Genomic DNA, 6,724 nt, shown 5'->3' with positions numbered 1-6,724 from the left:
AATGTAAAATAAAATAGTTCAGCTGGATAAGACCTAAAATGATCATCTAGTCCAACTGCCTGACCACTTCAGGGCTGACCAAACTGAACATGGTGTTAAGGGCTTTGTCCAAATAAATGCCTCTTCAACATTGACAGGTGTGGGGCATCAGCCATCTCTATAGGAAGCCTGTTCCACTGTTTGACCATCCTCTTGGTAAAGAAATGCTTCCTAATGTCCAGTCTAAACCTTCCCTGCTATAGTTTTCAACCATTCCCACAAATCCTATCACTGGATCCCAGGGAGAAGAGATCTGCAACTCAAAGGATATGCCTTTCTACCCTTTCACCACTTTTGGTGCCATCCTCTGGAAGCACATTTGTGGCCCAGAACTGCACACAATGCTCAAAATGAGGTTACACCAGCTCTAAATACAGTAAGATAATCATCCGTTTTGGCCATGTGGTTGTGCTGTGTGTGATGCGCCTCAGAATGAGTTTTGCCCTCTTGGCTGTCAGGGCACACACTGCTGACTCCTCTTGAGCCTCCTGTCAAACAGCACCCCCAGGCCCCTTTCTAGGGGGCTGCTCTCCAGCCACTCCTCTTCTAGTTTATACTTGTACCTGGCATTACTCTGTACTAGGTGCAGAATCTGGCATTTCAGGTGGTTAAATTTCATCCCGTGACTCATTACCCAATGCTCCAATCTATCCATATCCCTCTTCAAGGCCTCTTGTCCTTCAAGACAGTCAATGACACCTCCCAGTTCAGTATCATCAGCAAACTTGCTAATGGTGCATTCAATTCCTGCATCCAGATCACTGATAAATATATTGAACAGAACTATCTCCAGGACTGAGGCCTCAGGAACACTGCTGGTGGCTGGTCTCCATCTAGATGTAGCCTGATCCCCAGCAACCCTTTCAATTCTCCCCTTCAGTCAGTTAAAGCTTGAGTAAACAATATGCATCTTGCAAACTTTTTTTAAAAAAGCAAGGTTTTTTTTTCTTTGCCAGATGAATTTCTATTGCAAATGTGTGTTCTTCACACTCTGTCTCCTCAACTGATCTGAATTTCATTTCAGTCATGACAATTACATCATCCCCTCTCAGCCAAGTATCACTGGAGTGTTAGGGAGGGAAATACAGTCATTGATGGGGTTGAACCCTATCCTGTGGAAAGCCGAAAAGAGAAAGATCATTGGTCTGGCTTAAAGCAGCTACTGAATGTGGAATCACTAAAGCTGCAAGGAAGTATGTTCTCAGATGTTCCCATTTGCCTTTGCAGAAATCAAGAGATACATAGCTGCATGGTGAACTGGTTAATGCTCCTGAACAGTTTTCTGGAGAGTTTAAAAGATAGAATCTTCCCATATTCCGTCTTAGAAATAGTCACGGGGATGGATGCTGCAGTCCCAAGAAGCAGGCTGAATTAAGATGGAAGATGTTCCTTCCATCTTACATCCATACATGGCTTCATAGGTTCAAACACTGATCAGAATTAAGCATTACCTGAATGCTGATATTCTTGATACTCTCTTATATATAGTCTCTCCTTAGCAACTGATGGAAGGAGGGGAAAGTCGTGATTTCCTTGAAGTGCTGTACCATCTGTCAGCTCTACTAATCTTTTCTTCAAACTTATTTTAAGTTAGCTTCTTTTCTCCTTCTGACATTCACTATTCACAGGCTTGGCTATAGTTGGGTTATTGTTATGTTCAGTTACAGATTATGAGGTAAGTATAACAGTTCACTTTAGAAATCTGAGGTATCTCATCAAGTGACATCCCATTGACGCAAATATTGACAACTAGTTTTCCACAAGGGATGTGAAGCAAGGAAGATAACCAGCATGACCCGCTCAGATATTTCTGCAGGCAGTACAGATCGTTTTCATCTTTAGCATGACCCCACTGATCCCAGATAGCTTCTGTAAAAAAGCAGCCAGATCTTGAGTTCATTTATGGTGGGAGCTGATGATAAACCTTGCAGATTTCTACCAGAGATTAAGAGGACCATATTGCACAATGGCCATAAACCATGCTAAGAAAAGTTTGTATTCCTGTGGAAACTGTGAATTACTGAATCTGGCATTTTCATATTTTTCTTGCACTTAAAAAATACAGTTATTATACAATGCAATAAATATTATTCTTTTATATTTAAATGTGATTCTTTTATTGAGTAACATCTGGATTATGCTTGGGAAGAAATTATGCAGCTTTTAAAATCCTCGTGCCTGTTTTATTAATTTTAGCTTTCTGCAGACTCTTTTTTTGGCTTTTAAATTTTCTTCTTGCTGTCAGTAGGACTTTATTTTAGGGGTTTAATTTTTTGGACTTCCCTTCTGCAGTCTCTCCAACAGAGCACTAATGCTGAAGAGGTTAAAAAGACAAAGAAGGCACATCCTCATACAATCAGGATGCTAAACGCAGCTGAGCAAAGCAAAGCAAAGTGCAGATGCAAGACAGAAATAAAATATGCATCAAACCGAGAAGGAAAAGAATAAAGAAGCCAGTATGGCAGACAGTGAGAAACAAACACATTCAAAACACAGCCCACGAGGGAAGCAAACATGCACCAAGTATAATATGGAAGGAAAAGTCAGGCTTGGGCCATCCCCACACATTGGCAGCACATGAAGAGAGTCAGCAAATGCAAGCTGTATGGGTTTCTCTGCAAACAAAGGCTTGATTTTCAGAAATGGAATTTTCTTCTTCCCGTGAAGCAGCAGATCGCTTTGTAAAAGTCCATCTCTCTAAAAAGTCAAGATGAATACCAGAATGTGGTTTAGTGTTTTGTCTTCTGGGGAAATGTTTATCCACACTAACTGGGGGTAACTGGAAAGGAATCATTATAAATTATCTGTGGAACTTTGAAATTTATCTTTTTTATTGTGTCATGTTCTGGCAGTCAAGCAAAAGTTAGTTAATGTTGGCAGTTCAGGAGGAAAGCTGGAACAGGAAACATCAGGAACAGCTAATGCAGTGAATAGCTACTCACAGCATAATTTCTAATACGTGGATGCTACACATGCACCTGGAGCAAGATGTGCACATGTATGCCCACGTGCATGTGCATGCACACCTCTGCCATGCAGGCACTGAGGATAGAGGCAGAAAGACTGAAGGAGCAAACAGCCTAAGTGCACTGAACCCATGTTCACACATGTTAGACCTCTGTCCCAAGCCCACCCACAATGAGCCCTTTTTGTTCACTTTGCTAGTCTTGAAAAATGTGACAGAGCCCTGGCATGTGGGAAAAAGCTAGTGGTTTGCTAAAGCTTTTAGGAGTTGGTCTGCTTTTTTAATCCTTTGTTAAATGTTCTCGCAGCCCAGACTACATACTTTTTTATGTTTTGCAAATTGAAATAAAAATAAATAGCTAAAAGGAGCTTGCTGGCAAATTTCTTTTATCTATGTGATGTTATAATTCTGCTAGCAAACACAGAGTTTCTCAGAGGAGGATAGCCAGGGCTCAGGCCTTAAAAGAAGAAAAAGCAGAAATAAGGGAGCAGGGAGCTACATCCTTTGCCACCAGCCCAACATCTATTACTAATATTGTCATCCAGAGGCAGTGGTGACATATTATGAGCTCAGGAAGATCTCATACATCACACAGATGGAACTAAAAAAATTTAAAAAGATGTGTCATTTTAAAGGGTAACGAAAAAAGATAAATGTGCCTTGTTCCATGGTCCAGAAATGAGCAGATTTTCAGAATGGGGAACTGAATAAACCTATCATTTCACATCATTTTCAATTCTTATACCAGAATTTTCACAGCCAGAATAACTTAATGGGAAAGTGACACAGGTCACCAATGTAGTATAAAGCTGAATGTCAGATGATGAGGTGAAATCCTCAGTGGCTGTAACATTACGAAGTGTATCAGAGGCTTGCGCTTCCCTGAAGCCAGTGCTATCTACAAACAGCTCTCACAGCATTTGCACTAGGGGAAGTGCTGATGCAAACGAGGCAAAGCTAAATGAAGTTCAAGTAAAGACCTGTTGCCATGGGGTGGAAAGGTTTAAGCACAACAGACGCCTCAGCTTGACAACATAAATTCTGCAAGGCCTCAAACAGAAATGGGCGATTACTGCCTTATGTTCCAGCTCTAATCTTAAATTATAGGATAGTTTCCTAATGAGGGGGAACATTGCTGGAGACAGCTGTGGTGGATGGAAGGGAACACTGCTGTAATTACAGATCCTTGCACATCGGTGACAGAAGTTCCCAAACTCCAAGGGGAAACACCTTCATAATGTTTGTTTTTGTAGAATCAAATAACATTTTCAATTTGCAGTGGAATGGAAACATTTGAGTATGTAAGCCTTTAAACCAGATTGCAGCCCTACATGGTGCATGTTAGGAGCTGGACTACATTGGCAGAGGTGAGTTAGTGTGCTGGGATCTTAACTTAGACTGGAGTATGATAATGGTGGTCAACTAGAGAAATGTAAGATATGGCAGTGGCAATGGACAGAGAGAAAACAAAGAAAACAAGGAAACAAGTCTTAGGCAGAACATCTGATATGGTAAAATCAAAACAAACATGTTCTCTTCTTTCAAGATGACTGCTTGCAAGGGTGTTGAATGTTTCATACACTTTCTTATAACACAGAGCATGTTAATGGAAAGACTGAGAAAATTATTCTTGATTTAATACATTTTTTTTTGCCTTTGTGAGCTATATAGAGACAGTGGTTTACAATATGTGGTCTGCAAACTCCCAGGGTTCCACAAATGACTTCCAAGGGCTGCAGCAGAGGTAACTAAAGAACAACCTGCTGTCTAGACCCTATCCAAGGATCTGCTTCCCTCTGGCAAAGTTTATAGGAATCTACAGGTGAAGAAAACTCTAAACGACTGCATTTATGCTATTACTATTATATGAAAAGAAATGGATACTTTTCCAATTAGTACTTCCATGGATGACTCAGCTTCCACTGGCATGAGACATAATTATATTTTCGGAGTATCTTTGCTTCAGCCAGTACACAGAACAAGACCTGGTTATGTAATGAGCAACTGTTCAATGATTTGCGTTCTCCTGGTTGTTTAATGGGGCTTCAGACTTTACTGTGCCGTATTCTTTTGCTCTGAAGGAAGAATTGTTTGTTCCAAAGGTATTTATTTATTGGCATTTAACATTATAAAATCTGAGGATTTCACAATTTTTTTTAAAAAAACAACCTCTGAAGTGAGTGGACAAAAAAATGGGAGAAAATATAAACTAATTTAATATGTGAGATATTAAAACATGAACCTTTTAAGCACTTGATGTTTGGGGGTTTTTTTGTATATACAGAAAACATAGCCCCCACTGACTTTAGTTATAGCTCCAAACACACCACTTGCTCACATCAGGAATCACACTGATCACCAGGGAAATTAGGAGCTTCCAGGTAAACATATACAAAGTTTGCCCGGTATGCAAAGAGTTCTGGAGCAGTGGGACAGAGTCCAAGGCAGCATTTAAACCCTGGGGCCATTTATCTGCACCACATCTTCTCCTTGCCCTCAGCTTTAAGTCCTGTACCTCTGATTTATCCAGTCCTCACCTCCACTCAAGTAAACTTCCCACTCAATCATTATCTTTTTGCACAGCAAATCCTAGGTCCTAGCAAATCCAAGATAAATGGACCACAGACTACATCCCGATGTACAGCTTGTTGCTTGGACCAGCACTGTTACCTCTCTCCCTGTCTCAGCATCACTGTCCCCACTGCCTTTCTCCCATGCTATCTCAGCCAGGTACAGCCCCAAGTTCTCCTTGCAGGTACTGCCCACAAGGTTCCCCCCAGCTCTGATGCTCCATTCCAGCTTCTGCCTGGCAGTTTACTTTATCACCAGTGTTCTCCTACTATCTCTGATGCTGGTTTAAACTTTTTGTCCCTCCTCTTGCCACCTCCAGGACCAATTTCCACTGTTCTGAGGCTCCTGCTTTGCAGCAGCTTCCCCTTCCCTCCATAGTGCCAGTCAGGGGATGCTGGTTGGAAACCAAGCTGTGCCTCCCTCTCAATTCAGATCTCAATATTAAACGTGACCTGCCACAGAGCCTTGTAAAATCTGTATGGGGGAAAAAGTTATTTTAAATTTGGACTGGAGTGTGCTCAAGAAAGACAAATCATCAGGGAGGTTAGCTGCTAAAATTGTGAATGCTTCTGTTGAACATTTGTGAATGACAAACATTCAAGGGCCTCCCTCTGCCTGAGCGATCTGTGGCTGGTTTGCTGAAGGAATGTAAAAGAGAGAGCCCTTTCAGCAAGACCACTTCTCCCTCCTCCACCCACCCCTCCTGACTGCAAAGGCCAAATCCTCATTCCAAACTCCTTTGACCTGAACAAGATAGACATTTGTGCATACACTTTCATCCTGTATCCGAAAAGTACAGCCATGCATATGTAGGTGTACCTAATAGAGCCAGACAGCTCTGAGCAGCTGAATTCAGAAGTTATAACTGGTTGTAAATAAGGCTTTGTGAGGTGTGCAGACAACTTTAATAATACCTGGAGTCACCAGCCTCACCTACAATAACTGATTTCATTTGGAAAAATCTATACAAAAACTGTTTTGGTACAGCCTACAGTAAACAGGCTTTTGTTTTATCCTTGTCCTCCCCATGTTAATTGTGACAGGTACAGCCTGACATCATTGTAATCTGGGAAACAGATAGTTAGAAGAGGAATTGCAGCCACACCAGCACCTAGCTTTCATCTGACTTCTTTTTGCTCTTTGATCTCT

Source organism: Manacus vitellinus, unplaced genomic scaffold (assembly GCF_001715985.3).
Source record: "Manacus vitellinus isolate BGI_N305 unplaced genomic scaffold, ASM171598v3 scaffold_3_pilon, whole genome shotgun sequence".
In the NCBI taxonomy this organism is placed as follows: Eukaryota; Metazoa; Chordata; class Aves; order Passeriformes; family Pipridae; genus Manacus; species Manacus vitellinus.
This window is presented reverse-complemented; position numbering follows the sequence as displayed.